At 40.5% G+C, this 17,804-nt stretch overlaps 1 protein-coding gene across 10 annotated transcripts in view; it reads right to left on the bottom strand.

The window, feature by feature from the left end:
- The window catches only part of TACC1 (transforming acidic coiled-coil containing protein 1), a 503,193-nt gene that overhangs the window by 208,278 nt on the left and 277,111 nt on the right, over positions 1–17,804 (bottom strand). The window lies entirely within an intron of this gene.

A 17,804-nucleotide genomic window follows, 5' to 3' on the forward strand; every position in this document is an offset into this window, starting at 1 on the left:
AAAAACAACATCTCACTGTTCTTTTCAATAAGGCATATTGCCATACCATAACAACTCCACACAATGCATCACTCTACCTTCACCACACAATGCATATCTTCTCAGAATAATCTTTACAAAACTAACACTACAGTGCCACCCAAACAATAACATGACTGCCAAAGTCACAACTTACTACACTGCAACACACTCCACCGTAACACTAAATACTTGCTACATGATAGCATTCTCACATCAGACTATAACATATAACACCACACTTAACCCCTTAACCAAACAACTTCAGCAAATTAAGGATTACCACACCACTCTCATTACCAATATCAGACAACATCATATAATAAACCAACCACGCAGCACCATCATACACTATACTATGCTGCACCATATGACATTATGCCTAATCTTAGAATATGTTGCCAAGAGCACAGGACACTGCACTTCTGCCCACTAAACTAGAACCCACCACAAATGTAGTACACCTCTTGACACATTATTACACTTAATTCCAACAAACATAGAAACAACAGTACCAACGGGATGGTACCTTTTTCATGAAGAATGGAAGCGTTATCTTGATAATAGCTAGTATTGAAGTATTTCTGTATCTGGGACTGGTCTTGGTATGCATACCTAGTGTGCCACACGGTCAGACTGACTAATGTTTGGCCAACAAATCTAAAGTGGGAAGTAAGAAGAAGCTGAACTAGTAGGCCCACACCAGTAGTCACTTACATCACTGTCAAGTTTTGCTTCACTGGTGTGGGCACCTACTTCCAGACAAAGGCAAAAAAAAGTGGGAGGTACGCAACCTCAATACACCATAAGGGTGAGTGCGGCTAAGAAGAAAGCATCCTCTATTCGGGTCAAGGCACTTTTGAAAATGATTAATATTGAGCTATTTAGAAATATCATGACCTAACTCGTTAATTCATGTGACCTACAAGATAGCCTAATTAAGGTGCCCTCCACTTCGGCTTGTCAGTTGTCCTGTTTGAACAACTCTTCAACTGAAGTACTGGGAATTTTTGTGGAGCTGGACTAAGAAACATCCAAATTCTCTTGTGTAAATGCCTACGAGCACTGCACTGCTCAAAGAAGGGCCAGCAGAATAAGACAACTAAAACCAGAGTGCATTATGAAATGTGGTAATGTCAACGGACAGCGTTTTTAAGCAGTCTGCGTGGATGTTTTTAATGTCTGGACGGATGCTGGCGTCATCCACTTGCTTGAAACCAGGGGTCTGATCCCAGTGCTCGCATTCTTCCCACATTGCTTACGGACACAGTTGGAGAGTGCTCGGGGAAGAGGAAGTGCGCAGGCTGCACAATGTCTGAGTCATGCAGTACCAGAAGCACAGACACAGGCCGCAGTGTTTCTCCCTTGTGCAGCAGACAGTGATTTAACACACTGCTTTGTATAAAATGCATACTTCTGATCTCGGGCCAGGGGAGGATTGATTCTTTTTTGGCAGGAAGGAGCAGCTTTTGTTTACTGCTGAGCAAGAGAGGAAAAGTACGGCACGCAGAGCAGGGATGTGGCTTTGCAGAAAGTGACCTGAATAAGCTGTGGCTGGAGGACACAAGAGCTGAGAATCTCAGGCTGTAGCCTGGTGCGGTCGGAGGATGGAGCCCATGGGATGGGGCGGGGTGTCATACAGGAGGTGTTATCAACGTTCACAACAAATGACGCATCAGCCGTTTTGTTTTAGTTTTAATAAATTTACCTTTCCAATCTTGTAGTACTAATGTATACAATGCATACAAAAAAATAAAAAAATAAAAAAAAACAGGGAGCATCAAAGGCCATCTTAGGTTTCGTCAACCAGGCAGTTTTCAGTTTTCCTGCAAGCGAAAGTATACTGCAGACCAAATCAAAATTTTACATTAGGCTTAAAGCCCGCCTATTGCTTGCCATTGGTTTGCTTTGTTGTCACTTTAATTTGTCTGCTTCTTATTTGAAGGCTTTCCTTCCTCTTCCTGTGTTTGTACCATCCTTGCAGCATAGCAGCGTCTTTACTTTACTTTTGACTAGCAGATTTGTTTCCATTGTGCTTGCACTAAGGGACCTACATATTTCTTTAATCACACCATGACAGTGCATCTGTTTTAAGGATCTCTCGCTCATGCTCTGCTCACTCAACACAAAATCCCTGCACACCCTCACTGAGCTCTCCCTGTTGCTCCCTCCTCCACCGAGTTGTTCTCTCCCTTGTGTGCTGCTTTTTATTCCACAAGTGCTCTGTGTTGCTCTCTTATCCCTCCATCCTGTCCATTGCTTCCTCCTTTGCTTTTTTAAAAAAATTATTTATCTTCCTGCCTGTTGCTTCCCCCTAACACTTTCTGTTGCTTCTGTCCCCCTCACACAGGCTCCTTCCTTGCTCACCCATTCAAAAAATTAACTATATATTTATATAAAGTGATAATTTGGGGAAGCTCTGCGTTTGCCATTTGCTGCTTGCTTGCTCTGCTTTGAAGAAAAAGAACTTCTCCAAAGGTAAAAATTATTTTTTATTAACCGCTCCAGGTGGAGTCTGCCAACTTGGATTGTTAACCAGTAGGTACACCCATGTGTGGTGATGTATACGCTACTACACAAAACTTTAAGTTTCAGAGGGCTCCCTCGCTGCACCAGAGGCAGAACCTGAGACAGTAGAAGCTATTCCTCAAGATGAAACTGAAATGCTAGGACAAAGTGTATCCCCAGGAGAACTTATTTTTCCCAAAGCAAAGCCAGGCTGGAGAGACAAATCAAAAAAAGTTTCACCCACTGGGGACTATGTCTTTCTGTAGGAAGGTGGAGTGAAGGGAAAAGGAAAGAAGTGGGGAATTCCCCCAGCAGACATACAGATGTGATTCTCTACTAAATCAATTCTAATAGGCGGCCCTATTTGAGAGCAAAGAGATTATTAGAGTGCACTCCTGTGAGATGATTTTGCCTTATTATTAAAGGAAGTGACAGGAAAGAGAGTGGGATAGAATTACTAGAGAGAATGTCTCTGAAGAGTGGGATGGATGGATGTGTTAAAGGGCAGGGTGTTCATTTCTAGAAGTTACTACAATTATAATGATGAACTTAGAGACTGGTAGGGTCACTTCTATGAAAAGTTGCCTCCCTTGGACACGGTGGTGCCATAGAGGATAAGGTTGGCAGATTTGCTCTAAGTCAAAGCTATTGCTCCAGAGCAACATCATATGATAGAAATGAAGGGAGGAAGGATTACTCTTAGTGGATGCATTTCATAGGTACGTCACTGGATCTTCCTCACCGAGGAAAAGCAGCTCCCTAGGGTCAAATGGCAAAGCATGTTTGACCATTTGTTTTCAGAGGAAGCATTTACGCAGGGATCCAAATGAGCGATTCCACTTTAGGTGCTTTAATGAAATCTATCTTTATCTCATAAGCTCTAAAGTCGAGAAAGGAGGTGCTGTGAGAAAAAAAAGAAATCACCTCTGGAATGTTTTGTCCACTCTATGATTAGATATTCGTATTTCTATGTTGTTTAACATTCTGTTCTTTGCACTAAGTACAACAAAAAGATTGAGCAGGAAAACATTGTCACAATGCCCGAGTGCTCCCCGAGATAATGTGTAAATGTTGGTTAGTTCAGTTTCTTTGCATGCAAGACTGTACAGGAGAGGATGGCACATGGAAAATGCAGTAGATCCTGGACCTCTCCATGTGGTTCAAAAAGATTCCAAGAAAACTGCCAAAAAATGAAGGAGCCTGGTGGTGGCAGGTATTTAACTGCCCCCCCTGCACACCCAAGTCCCCACCACACCCTGGAAGTGACCTCGACCAATGGAGTAGCAGGGGAGTATTCTGCACTTCCACCGCTGTCCTACTGACCTTCCCAAACCACAGCGGTTGTGGGGGCAGAGATGTGTGATGTGCAAGGGAATGAGGCAATAAGCCCCTGCCCAACAAAATGCCATGCTGCACGCAAAGCACGCAGCTCCAGGTGCTAGAAATCAGTCTATGCGGCATGTGTGAAGTACTAGAGAAGAATCTGCAAATTTACAACACTTAGTATCACAGGCTAAAGTAGAATGTGAATGGATCCTGACGGCTGAATAAGAACATTGTATTATCTCACGATAGCCCAAAGCATTCTCATTTTTAGACATTCATTAATAAACCACTGAACAGGCTTGAGGTGGACCACGTCTTTTGCATGTACAAACTCGGTGGCCATTCAATAGAGGTAATCGTTCTATCCGTAATGAAATATTTTTTTGCTTAAAGGCTTTCTGTCTCGGAGAAGAGTGTAGAAAACCGGCCGCGTACCTGGTTTATCTTTCTCAGACACCCTTTATTTTCATTTTCCCTAATATCATAAAATAACAACGCATGAAAGCAAAGATGGTTTGTCACATGGAAAATCTTGGCCAACATTTAGCAGACTGAATTGGAAGGCATAACACCAAGTCCACCCCTCCTTTAGTCCTTTCACCATTCGATGGAGGATTGCGATTTTCCACTCTTCAAATGTGATCAAGACATCAAAGGGCCCCTTGGTGCAGATTAACTCCCTTTTTACAAAACCCATGCACGCATGCATTGTACTGAACATAATTGGAAGAGCGCAGCGCACTGCACAGAGCATAAAAGTAAATATCAGGACCACACATTCAGTGCTGGAGGCATCTTAAGACCCTCTCCTACATCAAGCAAATGTCCGGTTGGTTACCCTTATTTAAAACAAGCAGTTGATGTAACCAGACAGCCGTGTCCCTGCAGGACATTACTTTTCAGCTCTGTTAAACTGAAATGAAGTCGCTGCAGCATGTTTTCCCCTCCTTTGAACACCGTAGGACAATCATACTGAGGTGTTTGGAGTGCAGTGAAAACAAGCATTTGCAATGCAATAGGTCTCAGATTTGCTTGAGTTAGAGCTGTTGGTGTTGTAAATGCATAACTAGACTTTTCTTGTCACATAAACTGGTCAACCCTGCAGCATAATGTGGTACTCTTTGCCACATAAGTCCAGTGGCCCTGCTTTATACTAAAGCACAATAATTTACCTTCCTCTATCTACAGCAAAAAAGGAAAATGAAAATATTGCCATTATTAATTATATACTGACTCGAGACTATACAAGGGCGTGTCTATAGAGGTCAGTCTAGGTGAGGCTAAAATGAAGAGGAGGACAGCAAGCATGGTGCTGTGCTTTTAGTAGACAGCTGAGCATCACTTGAGGATAGAGGGTCCTGTTAGTGCTTACAGAGGACTCGGCCGAAGGAAGAGGATGCTGCTCTGACACACGGAAAGTACATATACACTAAAAACCCTCTATTCAAATTACTTTTCATTTGCCTGCTTTATGAACCAACTATAAATGAAAAAAACTACAACGAAGTATATAGCTATTGGCTTTGCCAAAGTGTTTTACTCATGTTGTACACCAACCTGGCTGCTGTTCAGCATGTCTAAAAGTTAGTGGCATAGAGGAGGGTGGTGTGGAGTGTCAGAGTGGCATGGTGAAGAATGGGGTATAGTTTTGTATAGTGGAGTGGCAGAGAGTGTTGTGTAATAGACTGGTATAGTGTGGAGTTGCGTAGAGTGGCCTACACTGGAGTGGCATCGAATAGACTGGAGTAGAGTGCATTGGTAGTGTTGCAGAGTGTGTTGTGTAGCCATTTTAGTTATAGCTCCATGCACGTTAGTTTAACACACTAGGCCGCTGTGCACTTTAACCTAGATATATTTTATTTGGCTTTGCATTGTTATTTTTACAATAACCAGTTTTATGGTCTTGTTTTATTTCTATCTATCTAACTATTTTTGCTTAGCCCAGCACAGTGTTCTCAAACAAGACATTCTTGATCACTCTGTGCTTCATTCAAGGCTACAGTTGGGTACATGGCCGGTGAACGTGGTAGAAGTTTAGTCCCCAACATTAGTAGAAAATACACATCCTTACGTAGGGACATTTTCTCAGAACATCAGCTGTGTTATTATAAAAACACTCCCTAGTCCTCCCATTACACGTTAAGAGGGAGATTCCAGCCAGGGAACCACAACTGTATGCTGATTGCTTCTCTACAGATGCTAACGCAGACCATAGGCCTTTGCTCAGGTATGAGGGTTGATGTCTTCCCGGGGGAACCTGAAGGGCAGAATTAGAGCTTAACATACAGTGCTCAGATTATAACTCAGATAGGAAATAGTCCATCGATCCTAGTGACAATATGATAGCGTTATTCTTATGCTTCACTCTCCACGTCACCATTTTAATACTGTCATGTTGTGTCGTCCTGGTTGTTGCAGCTAATGCTTTGCTATCTAAGATGCAGTCATTTTATTAAACTAATTATTGAAACATATACTGCTTCTGTTTGTCATTTATATAGGAGACTAAATTGTGAATGAGAGAACCGGATGCGACATGAGTGACCACGACTTCCCTGAGAAGCCTAATATGTCATGCGCTCTGCTGCAAAATCATCCCTATCCTTTGGTATAGATGAGGCACTGATAGTAAGCGGAGCAAAACCCGGATTTAGAGCAACAGGTGTCACCCACAGTGGGTCAGACTCAGTCTCCCAAACCGTGGACGATCTTGCTGTTCAAAATCCAGTAGTCTCACTAGAATAATGAGAGCCTACGTGACAAGTGAGTGCAGTGGCACTGTATTCACCAGCGTACAATACAGAGTCATGATAAGCAGTGGTGCAGGGTAGAATGTCACAGGGTAAAGTGGTGCAGGATAGAGTGTTCCTGAGTAGAGTGGCGCTGACTAGAGGTCAGTTGTAAAGTGCAGTGGTGTAGATTAGACGGGCAAAGAGTGCATTGCACAGAGTAGAGTGGTATAGGGTGGAGTAAGTAAATGGGCATAGCGTGTAGTGGCATAGAGTGGTGTGGTGCAGAGTGCAGTGTCATGGAGTGGTCTGGTGCAGAGTGGAGTATTCATGGTGTGGTAGCACAATGCCATTATAGACAACACATTTTCAATTGAAATAACCATTACGATTGTGAAGTATATGGCCGATCATGCAATAATCTATGTAAATGGGTCAGTATGCAAGGTGGAAACACAACAGCCTCAAGGTGGGACAAACGAAAAGCATTTCCCTACAAAATCAAGGGAATTTTGAAAGGCAGGCCCAGGAACGAATGAAAGTGATGGGCATGAGATAGACATGGTTAAAGCCCACAGAATAGATAAAAACATGTCAAAGAGCAGCGCTGCTACGCTCGACCTAAAAAGGGTACACAAACTTCCTGCCACAAATTGTCAAGGTTAGAAGTGAGCTTTTATACCATATTTCTTTTTCAGCTATCAACATTTTGATCTTATCCCATGTTAAAATCAATTATACTGGAACGGAACATTTGATCACCTGAGACATTTGAGTGATGTGAACATTTAACTGACATTGCTGTGCTATTACAGCAATGAACATCTTTGGAGGCCAGGAGGAGTGGTTATTTATCTCTACTATGGAGGCCAGATCTAGTAGAACCTTAACTGGAAGTCTCAAAAGTTTGATAATTGGCAGAATAAGATGCATCCCCAAATGAGCATGGTGGCACATTACACCTTAAGGAACTATTCAAATGATAAATATTGGAGCTTGGCAATCATTCAGATCTCGCTATGATTGATAATACTGATGTGCGAACTCTGAACCCTAGGAAGGACAGAACTTCTCTTTATTTGGTTTCCTCACTTCTAACTTTACTTCATGATCGAAGTTTCTCGAATCTTATGCGTGAAGTGAAGAAATATGAGCAAATATGACAAATCATGATTGCTTCAAAGTGTAACCTTTCTGGCGCTTCCTTTTGGTTTGCAGCATCAATTCTTCCACTCCTATCACATCTAGTGGTTGGCCTAGATCATTTATGACAATTATGTTACATTTGCACAATTTATGTAATTAGCTATTTAGGAACAACTACTGTCAAATCCAAAGTAAAGAAGCACTGTCCACACCAATGGGTCTAATCTATGAAACTGATTGGTTTTGTCCATGGTTCTTTTCGTCTCCGGTAGTGGATGTCCGTCCACATGCAGGAGTGCTGATGATCTTTCAGTGATTGTTCTTAATGAGAAGGAAAAACTATTTAAAGATAGCAACCATATACACAGAGCAGCTATATTTGAGCCATTTCTATTTAACTTCAAGATAAATCAATAGAACATGGCAGTGACGCACTCACACAGCATGAAGATTGTTCTTATACTAAATGAAAAATCATAGAAAGATGGCCATTGTATGTGCACATGTGGCAAACATTCCTACTGTATTGCAGACTCACATCTCACTTAAAAAACACAAAGTTACTGAGTGGTGTCACACTAGATATTAATCTGGTACCAAGTTGCAGCTGCCAGGCACTGATCAAAATAATAATTACAAAAAAGAGGTTAAAAATAAGGAAAGACGTCTAAAAGGAAGAAAAAAATGCCAGTGCAGGAGGAGTGGGAGATGAAGGCATAGAAAGGGCTGGAGGAGGAGCACCACCAGAATAGGGGAGGAAATACCAAAAGCAGGTTGGCCAGTATCAGTGTGCATCTGCTCAGCTTTCTGAAACAAGCAATGGCATAGCCAACAGTACTCGCCTTTCAGACCTTATAAGTATTTAGCTATGCAGCACATTAAACTTTTATCAGAAATAAACAGTGGTTGTGCATTCCTTCATACACTTGACATTACACTGCAATGGTCAGTACATCTCCTAGAGGGCACCACAATAAAAATAGCAATTGGAAGAAACATGGTCATCTAACCACATAGTCAGTCCTTAGAGGGCATAACCACAAGAAAAGAGAATGGCAGACATCATTGCAGTGTAACTATATATTCAGCCCCTAGAGGGCTTAAAGTATTACACATTTTCAGGCCTGGCAGGCCTGCTAGAATATTACCACAAACATGGCCCTCAGAACACAAACTACTCCAAACTGTAAAGCAAAAGCTCCAGCCATGAGGGAACCTAAAAGGACATTGAATGGTGGGAAAGGATATGATGTTGCCCTCCCCAAACTAGTGTGGGGGAAAAAATGTGTTGTAAAAGGAAGGTACTGGAAAGCATTATGGAGCTAGTTTCCCCGAGTGCAGTGAATACTATAGTATAGGCTCGCCTGCTGTCCTGGGGAGAGCCATGTTGAGGTTTCTCTTGTGTTTTTTTCTATTTAAAAGGCACCAGCTTGTATATTTTTCAAATTCTCCTCCTGGGAAGAATTTAGGAATGGGGCTGCACATTGAAACGGTGCGCATGTAAAGCGTTCCAATCTTCAGGTTGAGTTTGCACTATGTAAATAAATAAAAAAAGAATACCCCTCCAGCTTGCAGCCTTAGTTGGATGCAGAAAAAGCAAAGAAACAGTGAGATGCCAGAGGAAGAAACAACATATCGCCACAAGTGTGAAGCGCAGAGGCAAAAGAAAAAAAGTAGTGCACGGACACTAAGATTTTTTACCGTTGTGCAATAATCCATGTAACAGGGTCAGTCTCCAAGGCAATAACAAAACAGCCTCAAGGTGGGACAAACCTAAAGCATTAACCGAACAAACCAAAGGAAGTTTGAAAGGCAGGCCAAGGAACAAATGAAAGTGATGGGCGTGGCGAAAGCCCACGGAAGTAGATTACAGCATTTCGAGATACAGTGCATGCGCACTGACTGGGCTTCACTTGAAAAGAGAATGAAAAAGATAATAAAAAATATAAATTGGGTGGGAGAGAAGAAAACAAGTAAAACAAACTCCCCTGAAGTTAAAAGAGGAAAAAATAGTCCCACTGCATCAGCAGTTAAATGATGCAAGTCAGTCAATCAAATTAATGCTAAACATGCTATGTTACAAGGGCTGGACATAACCAAGAATAAGTAGAAAAGCCGCCCAATAAGGATAAGGGAACTAAGACAGGCAAGAAATTCATCCACTCATGATCAACGGGTTAGACCGAAGCCTACTCTATATTTGTACGTATATTGTATTGTAAAAAAATGTTTCTTTGACAGCAGACTTCTAAAGAGGTCTTCAGCTTTAGAATTGAAAGTAAGGTTTTTATTCTAAGGACCTCAAGTGAAACGATCCGCTTGTAAGGGCATAAGTTATGACGACATTATGACTGTATTTGTTTGAGAACGATTTAATCTATGGAATGAGAATTGTTTTTCCTCCGGTGCTAAGGATCACGATTGTAAATTCAACTATGTAATAAAAGAAGGCAATAAAAGAGGAAGCAACACTACTAGCAGACAGCGCAAATTGATTTTAAGAGTCAAAGATGTGGTCTTATCATTGAAGACTTGTAGCAGTTCTGACTCAGAATCACCTGTTTAAACAAAACAATAGGATCATTTTTTGATGCTCCTGAGTACCGAGATTTGGCATATTAAAGTATGGAATTCAGAGGCCACAACCACCAAATCCTACAAGGCGATGAGTTATATTGATGCAAGATATAATATTTTTAAAAAACTGAATTTACTTACCGTGACTACAACTAGAGATGTGCACCAAGGACTATCTTTGAACAATCCAAAGTGTTTGTGAAGGGGTATTTGCTTTACTAAGTTAACAATGCTTTTCAGATGCTAGTGTAAAGATGGTCTTAAAAGGTAAAAAAACAGTATCACAGTCTAGTTACTAGTTAATTTTAATGAACTGCTGAGCGTCCTGTCACTGATGCGCTCTATACAAACCTAAATATTATTGAATCAATTCAGAGAGCCATATATTTCTTAGCTTTTTTGTGTTGCAAGTGCATTTTTGCAACAAGAGCGCTTAGCACTGGATAACCTACAAAAAGAAGGAATCCTGAAGTGTGAAGTGGAATAGGAAACGGGGTAACCCTTTGACACTCGGGGTTAAGTGCAGTAGAGGTTGCAGGTGTGTACCGAAGAAACATGCAACTGTCAATGGATTCTTCAACAATAGCGGGTGTTTTCAAGTATCAAACATGGAAGATAAAAGTAACGGATCTTGCAGGTCAAAGAGTCACATGTGTACAACGCGCTGAATTGACTACCTGTAGATGGGTCTGTCTCACATAGTGGGCAGAACTTCAGAATATCTAACAGTTTATCGTATTACAGGCTATTACCAGTTTAATTGCTATCTTCTCCAAACCTTTTTGTAGAGTGGAGGTTGACAGAGATGGGTCAATATCAGTTGGCTCCAAGTTTTGTTTTCGAAAGGGGAAGTCCGACTGCTTTCTTCTACAAAACATTACCATCCCGAAGAAAGACTCAGATGATGCTGTTAATATTGGCAGAAAATAAATGAGCAAATTAAATGATAACAACCCTTTAACCGCATCTTGTTGAGAGTCCAGATGCTCCAAATTCTTTAAAAGAATTTCCACTTCCTTATCTGTGACTAGATCAAGCACAACCGTAGGTGATTTATGGGTCTTGGCATGATGCCTTAGGACTAAGACCTGCAGCATTAATGACAGCAATGTTTTCCTAATGTTTGATATTATTATTGATATGAAGAAAACCACTTTCTTACCACACCTGGAGTGGGTCGTAGCAATTGAGGGTGTAGTAAATTAAATACTGCTTGGGATAAGTGCTTTAGGGCGTTAGGGCAGGAGGGATCTCCTCCACAAAACACAGAAGGTATTAGTTTTTGTAAAAGCGTTATAGTTAGTTTCGAAAACATCTTTATAAAAACTTCTACCTCACTTCCTAGGTCTGTTTTCACACTCTCCTCGTATTGACTGTAGGCCTGGTTGAGTGATTTACCCCTTCCTGAATACCATAAGCAGTAGGGAGGATGCACCTGTGCTTTGTGTTCGGAGACAATAATATTAGAGTGACCTCGATAAACTTGCCTAAAGATAGTTCCTTTCTGGTCAGCCAATCACAAACATTTCGTATCTTCCACTGCAGGGTTGTAGGAGCTAATGTGACTTTCACTTAGGAATTTTGTCACAGAATATTGTTAACGAGGACTAGACGGTTGCCAGAGAGTAGGGCCAACATAGGGTAGTTCCCTACTATGTAATGTTGTAAATCAATTGCACAAAGTCCAGCTTGGACTGCCAGTCTAGAAAGTCAGTGGAATGTATATGCTGTTGCATCTATAAGAAAATTAACATGACATACATTATCACTCCTGGAAGTGCCAGACAAACGTCTACCAGATGAGACTCACTATTATATTTAGGGGTCTTAAATACAAGAAATCATCTGGCAAAAACAGACCTCTAGAAGCAAAATCTTATCCTTTCATGCTGAAATAAAGGATGACAGAAGACCTAACTATTTTAGGCAATGGAGACTTGTCCAGTGCATTTGATGGTGTATGCTCAATTTCCATTCGTTCCCCAATAGCTTTATTCACTAAAACAGTTATTTAAACAATAGTGAGGCACCAAATTACTAATCCAGGTTTGTTTCTTTACTGCCATTTATTTACTTACACTTTAAAAACAACTCGAATAATTTAAGAATATTAATTTAAAAAAAGTCTCTTTATGACATTCACCTACTGAACAATCAAACTACACTTTCTTATAAATGTCTAAGTTAGGCCCGTGCAAGATATTCGTAGATGTACTTAATATTGTTACATTCAATTTGAAAATGTATGTTTCCTGATTTACCTTCCTCAACCTGTGCATTCATAAAAGTTATTTACAAATCCATACTCTGATTGTCACTGAAGCACAAACATCATTGTAGGAAATTGTGTAGTACTACACCAAAGTGGAAACCAACTAACCTTTTGAGCTATTAAATTATGTAATCATTATTAGAAATAGTTACCAATATATGGCCTCAAAGATAACAAAAAACAGTATTTTTACCTAATGAATATCGATCAAAGGCACATTACTAATTTTCTCATGTGGTTTCTTTACATTTGAGCTTAATCTTGCATTCAGTCTAATGATAAAGTAGTCGGATCTAAAACTTTAATCAAGCCCATGAGATCGCTTCTTAAGTATTACAAAATGAAATAAACAAAATGTAAACTTTGTTGGAGTAAATATTAAAAGAGTTGTGTAGGGAGCTGGGTAGGGAGCCGGGTTGGGAGCCGGGTTCAGGTTGCAGCCCCCCCCAAAACTTTAGGCCTGGTTTTTAGGTGAAACTTTAACTGAAGTGCACTGGGCTCCTGCTACCCATGTCCCCAGTGCCAGTGTTCCTTCCCTAAAACAAGACACATATTTACTTGACCCGCAAGTGACCAGGCCCTTCGGCCCCCTCTAAGTTCCTAGGAAATGGAACCCCTGATACCTAAGGCTTGGGTACTGAATTGGGCCACTCAGAGCTGCAGCACAACTTGTGCCACTCTGAGGGGCCCAGCACCAACCTTATGCAGACTGTCATTGACGGCTGTGTGACAAGGTGCTCCCAAAATTGAAAAGACAACATGGCACACAGCCTGAATGCTGTGTCTCTTAACACTGCATGTAATATATGTAAGCCACCCCTTTAACAGGCTTTACTGCCCTAAGGCAGGACGCATTACATTACATTTGAGGGCATAGCTGCATGAGCAGAAATACCCCTGCTATATCTTTGTTGATTCTCAGTCCATCGCGGGTTTCAATGCGACCTTCACATTGATGTCTGCAGCCTCTTTTTTCAGGCCTCCCACAACTGTGGCTGTCTCTGGTGAATGTAACCCCAACAGTTCACTGCACCGCAACACCCCAGACTGAGAAGATGACCACTGGTGTCACCACATCCCGAAGGCTCGTGAGACTTGTCCCCACTTGTTGGTTCACACGGACTGGTCCGCCAGTCCACACCTGCAGCCTGTTCGGTGGGCCTCCCTCCTCGTGACACGGACACCCAACGATGCAAGAACCCTCTTCACCCAGAGAGGAAGACCATTGGTGTCCCTGAGCATCACAAGACCGGAGCCCACTCTTTGGTTCACCCACAAAGGACGCCCAGTCCTAGCCTGAAGCCTCTTTTCATAGTGACCGATCTCCCTAGGAATGCATTGGGCACCTGATGTTGTTTTGCACCCTGCAACCGGCCGCCCCCGTGCCGCTGAAGGTGTTTTGTGGGTGCTGCCGTGGACTTGGCCCACTACTTACCTTAAACCCAAGACATTGGTCCTGTAAGTCGCTGTACCCAACATGTTTGCTGACTCTGTTTTCCTCCCATAGGTTAATATTGAAGAACTCAAAAACTGCACTGTGTCCATCTTTTCAAGTGAAAAGTATTTAGGCTTAAAAACATGCTTACCTTGTAACAATGTTCTTGGTTTCAAAGTACATATAAAAAGAAGTGATTTTTTTCTAATTTGGTCTCTGATTTGTTCTTTAAGTGTGTGTCTCATTTATTGCCTCTGTGAGCATAACATAACATAGCACTACCTTCCGATAAGCCTACCTGCTCATCCACACTACCACAAAATAGGGCATTAGTCCTATCTACTTTTGCTTCTGCAAACCAATTGGGGATCCACTGGTCTCTCTGCATGGTGTACTTCTTTTTAGTGCAGCTTATAGAGAGCCAGCTTCCTACAGGTTGTCAAAGTTAAAGAGCTAATCTCTTATTATTTACAAAATGCACATGTCCGGTCTTTTAAGGGGCCCTAAACATTCCATCATTCATTATCATGGCAAGAATAATGAGGACGTTAAATAGTAGTGCTTAAAAGAGTAAAGTCATGAAAGGACTCTATTAATGTAGGCTCCATTTTTTGGCATGTTATTAAAAAAAACATAAGATCCAGAATAGTAAAGGAGCCATGCTGCGAAGGTGTTGGTCTCAGTTCCACCAAAAAACAAACCTACCAAACAGCCACCAAAATGCTAAATTGCTTCTTATTACAAAACATTATATGTAAACTGCTCTCAAGTAAAAAATATTTAAAGATTAATGGAGTTCCTCTTATTCTTAAGCAACTTTAGAAAGCTCCTTAATGAACAATAATTCCAGTGATGCATGCTTTATTTTTTCACTATGTTCTCCACTGGTCTGTCCTTGGATTGTGTATCCTATAGAACATATAGACGTGAAGTACGCAAGTTTATTAAAAGTGTATTTTTCCAACAGATGAAGAACAGCATCATCGAAAGTAGTTTCAGAATACTTCAAGATGCCAACACGATCCATTTATGTAGAGATCCATTTTGCAGTGTCCCACTGAAGAGGCGACGTAATTCAGAACTATAAGCAAGTTGGATAGGAGTTCTGGTCTGCAATGTGTTCCTTCATTCAGTTCCATTAAAAAACAAATCTACTCAGTGCTTATCAAATTGTTAAGTTGCTTCTTATTACAACACAGTATAAGTAAAAGAGAAAAACAGGCTGGAATTCATTTAGAACCATTAACTTCTAATGGTGTAAATGTGGTATCTTCTCACTATTTTTAGACATTCAGACTATTTCTAAGATTTTGATTTTATCTGACAGTACTACTTTAGTAGTTTAGTCCTAGATTTCCATGACTCTGTGTCTTGATCTTTTAACTTACCGGCAATACTTAAGACAATCATTTTATTATGTACAGAAACTCTGTTAAACGGAAGTTTGGAAATCCTTCTAAACAATAAAAGTTTCACCTATCAACAGTTTGATGTTGTAAAGGGATTTTCTTAATATTATTGGCGACGTTTATAAACTGAAGGAAATAAATAGAAATTACAAAGAATTTGACATTTTGGCCTCCATATTCTTTGAAGAGCTATGAGGAGAGACATGTGCCAAGTACCAGGAGGAGAGACATTTCAAAAATGGCCTTTATAATAACTGCCTCTTGCCCACCTCTATTACCCATCAGTCTTTTCTAAAGACTGTTCAGCTATCAGATCACTGGAAGCACCTAGCCGAAATGGGAAATAACAAACATGTAGTCTGATTTCCCTGTGACCCCACATCCAAGTGGCTCTTACACACAGCCTTCAGTTTAAACAGCCAATGAACTTCCTTCCCACTACTCATGTTTCAAAAGGTACAGATGCATGAAAAGTACAAGGGAGTTTCTTTGTTAACACATAAATATAAGTCTGCCTTTGCCAAGTGTGCAGTTTTAGTTATTTACTTAGCAAACATATGTAAACATTAAAAAAAAAATAAGGAGAGGCCCCGCAGGACACCAGTCATAGTTTACGCAAGTGTGAAAAGGAAAAAGTGTTGTCACTCTTGGTACGAGACAGTCAGAGCATGAAGACGACTAACCCATTGCCCCAGACTGTGTTTGGAGGAAGCAAAGTGTGTATGACACTTATAATAGACCAGTGGCTAAAGAGGGCTTATTGAAAGCCTCCTAGTGTGTGTATGCATGTGTGTGTGCGACCAGGCAGTACATTTTGTAAAGTCATCAGGGCTGAACTTCCAGGTTATTGTAATGTTTAGCCCTAGTCCTTGCTTTAAAAAAAAATGTGTGTGTGTTATATTTTTATACTTCTTTTTTTAAAGGAAGTAGTGATGGGGTTTAATTGTTCCACCTTAAAGGGGAATTGTTATGCAAATTAAAGAAGGCTACAATGGTTGAAATGGGAAAAGTGGAACATGTACAAAATACTGACTTGGTTGCTAAAGTGCTCTTGTTGGGTTGAGTGTAAGTAATGTCACCTGAATGGGATAGGGATGTTCATACGTAATAGTAACTCAGAAGTCAGGCAGGATTATCTGCTGTACACAACCTGGGCTTACTTTGTTCATTTCAAAACACACATAATATCCGCAAATATTTGCGAGTGAAAGACAGCAAACTCATCTTCTAGATGGAGATTTAGTGATCCAATAGGACAGTACAACTAGTACATTATATTTTGGTCAATGTCTAGATTGCTTTGGGAAAAGTTAGAATGAGTCCTTAAAGCAAAAAGCCTCCGGTTTTGGGAACAAAAATAAATAAATTAATTAAAAAAAACAGAAATCGGATAACCAAAAAAAAACAATTGATATCTAAATATTAGTTAATGCATAATTGAGTGATTTATGACATCGAGAATTGCCTAATTCAAGCAGTCTGCTTTCACTTAGAAATGCGTGTACAAGAAAGACAAGCTTATACCTCAAATTACATCTCAACGTTGATTCTGCAGCATTAATCAGGTGGTTATCCCATACACAAGTTAAGTGGTTGTGTTATAGAATGCAATGGCTGAGAAGTTATCAAGTTCGTGTATCCTGAATCAGTACAGAAAAGAGGACATAAATAAAGGAACATAATATATATATATATATATATATATATATATATATAGAGAGAGAGAGAGAGAGAGAGAGAGAGAGAGATTTTTCTTTTTAATTGTCCAATAAGCATTTTGTAAAGAAGAGTGCACCTCCAACTCCAGCATTTTTGGAGTGGGGCATCAGAGTTATGTAAAGGCAGTGGTTTTATATGTTTGAAGCAAGTATATTATTGAACACAGTCAGGAGCATTTGATGCAGAAGCTTGATCCTCAGGCACTCTGAAGTTCATCCTACTCGCTACTGGTAGTCAAACTCTTTTGATACATAAAAACCGACTATGCTGAGAAACACCTTCCATAGCTTCAGTAGGTGCATTATGAACAGCTATTAGGCTAAGAAACTTTATAGAGAGATCCAAAGAATGCTTTATTATAGACAATGCAAAAGTTAATGAAAGTTCCAGCAATGTCAAGTTTGTCTTGATTTGTAATTTGAAATTACTGGACCATATGAACCATTTTCTTTGCTCTGCTCAAAAATCCCATGTTTGCACGTCAATAACATGCTAATCCGAGTTTCAAAGATGCCGGAGCAGTAGAGTATCACGGATGCCATGGTCTCTGGAACAAGTAAACATAATGGCCCATTTGACTGTTGGTGGTAGTAAAATAGAGCAATTATCAGGGTTCAATAGCCCCTAGTGTCACTGTAACAATTGTAGCTATACCCGTGTTGTAG

The sequence above is a fragment of the Pleurodeles waltl genome, chromosome 11 (assembly GCF_031143425.1).
Source record: "Pleurodeles waltl isolate 20211129_DDA chromosome 11, aPleWal1.hap1.20221129, whole genome shotgun sequence".
Taxonomy (NCBI): domain Eukaryota; kingdom Metazoa; phylum Chordata; class Amphibia; order Caudata; family Salamandridae; genus Pleurodeles; species Pleurodeles waltl.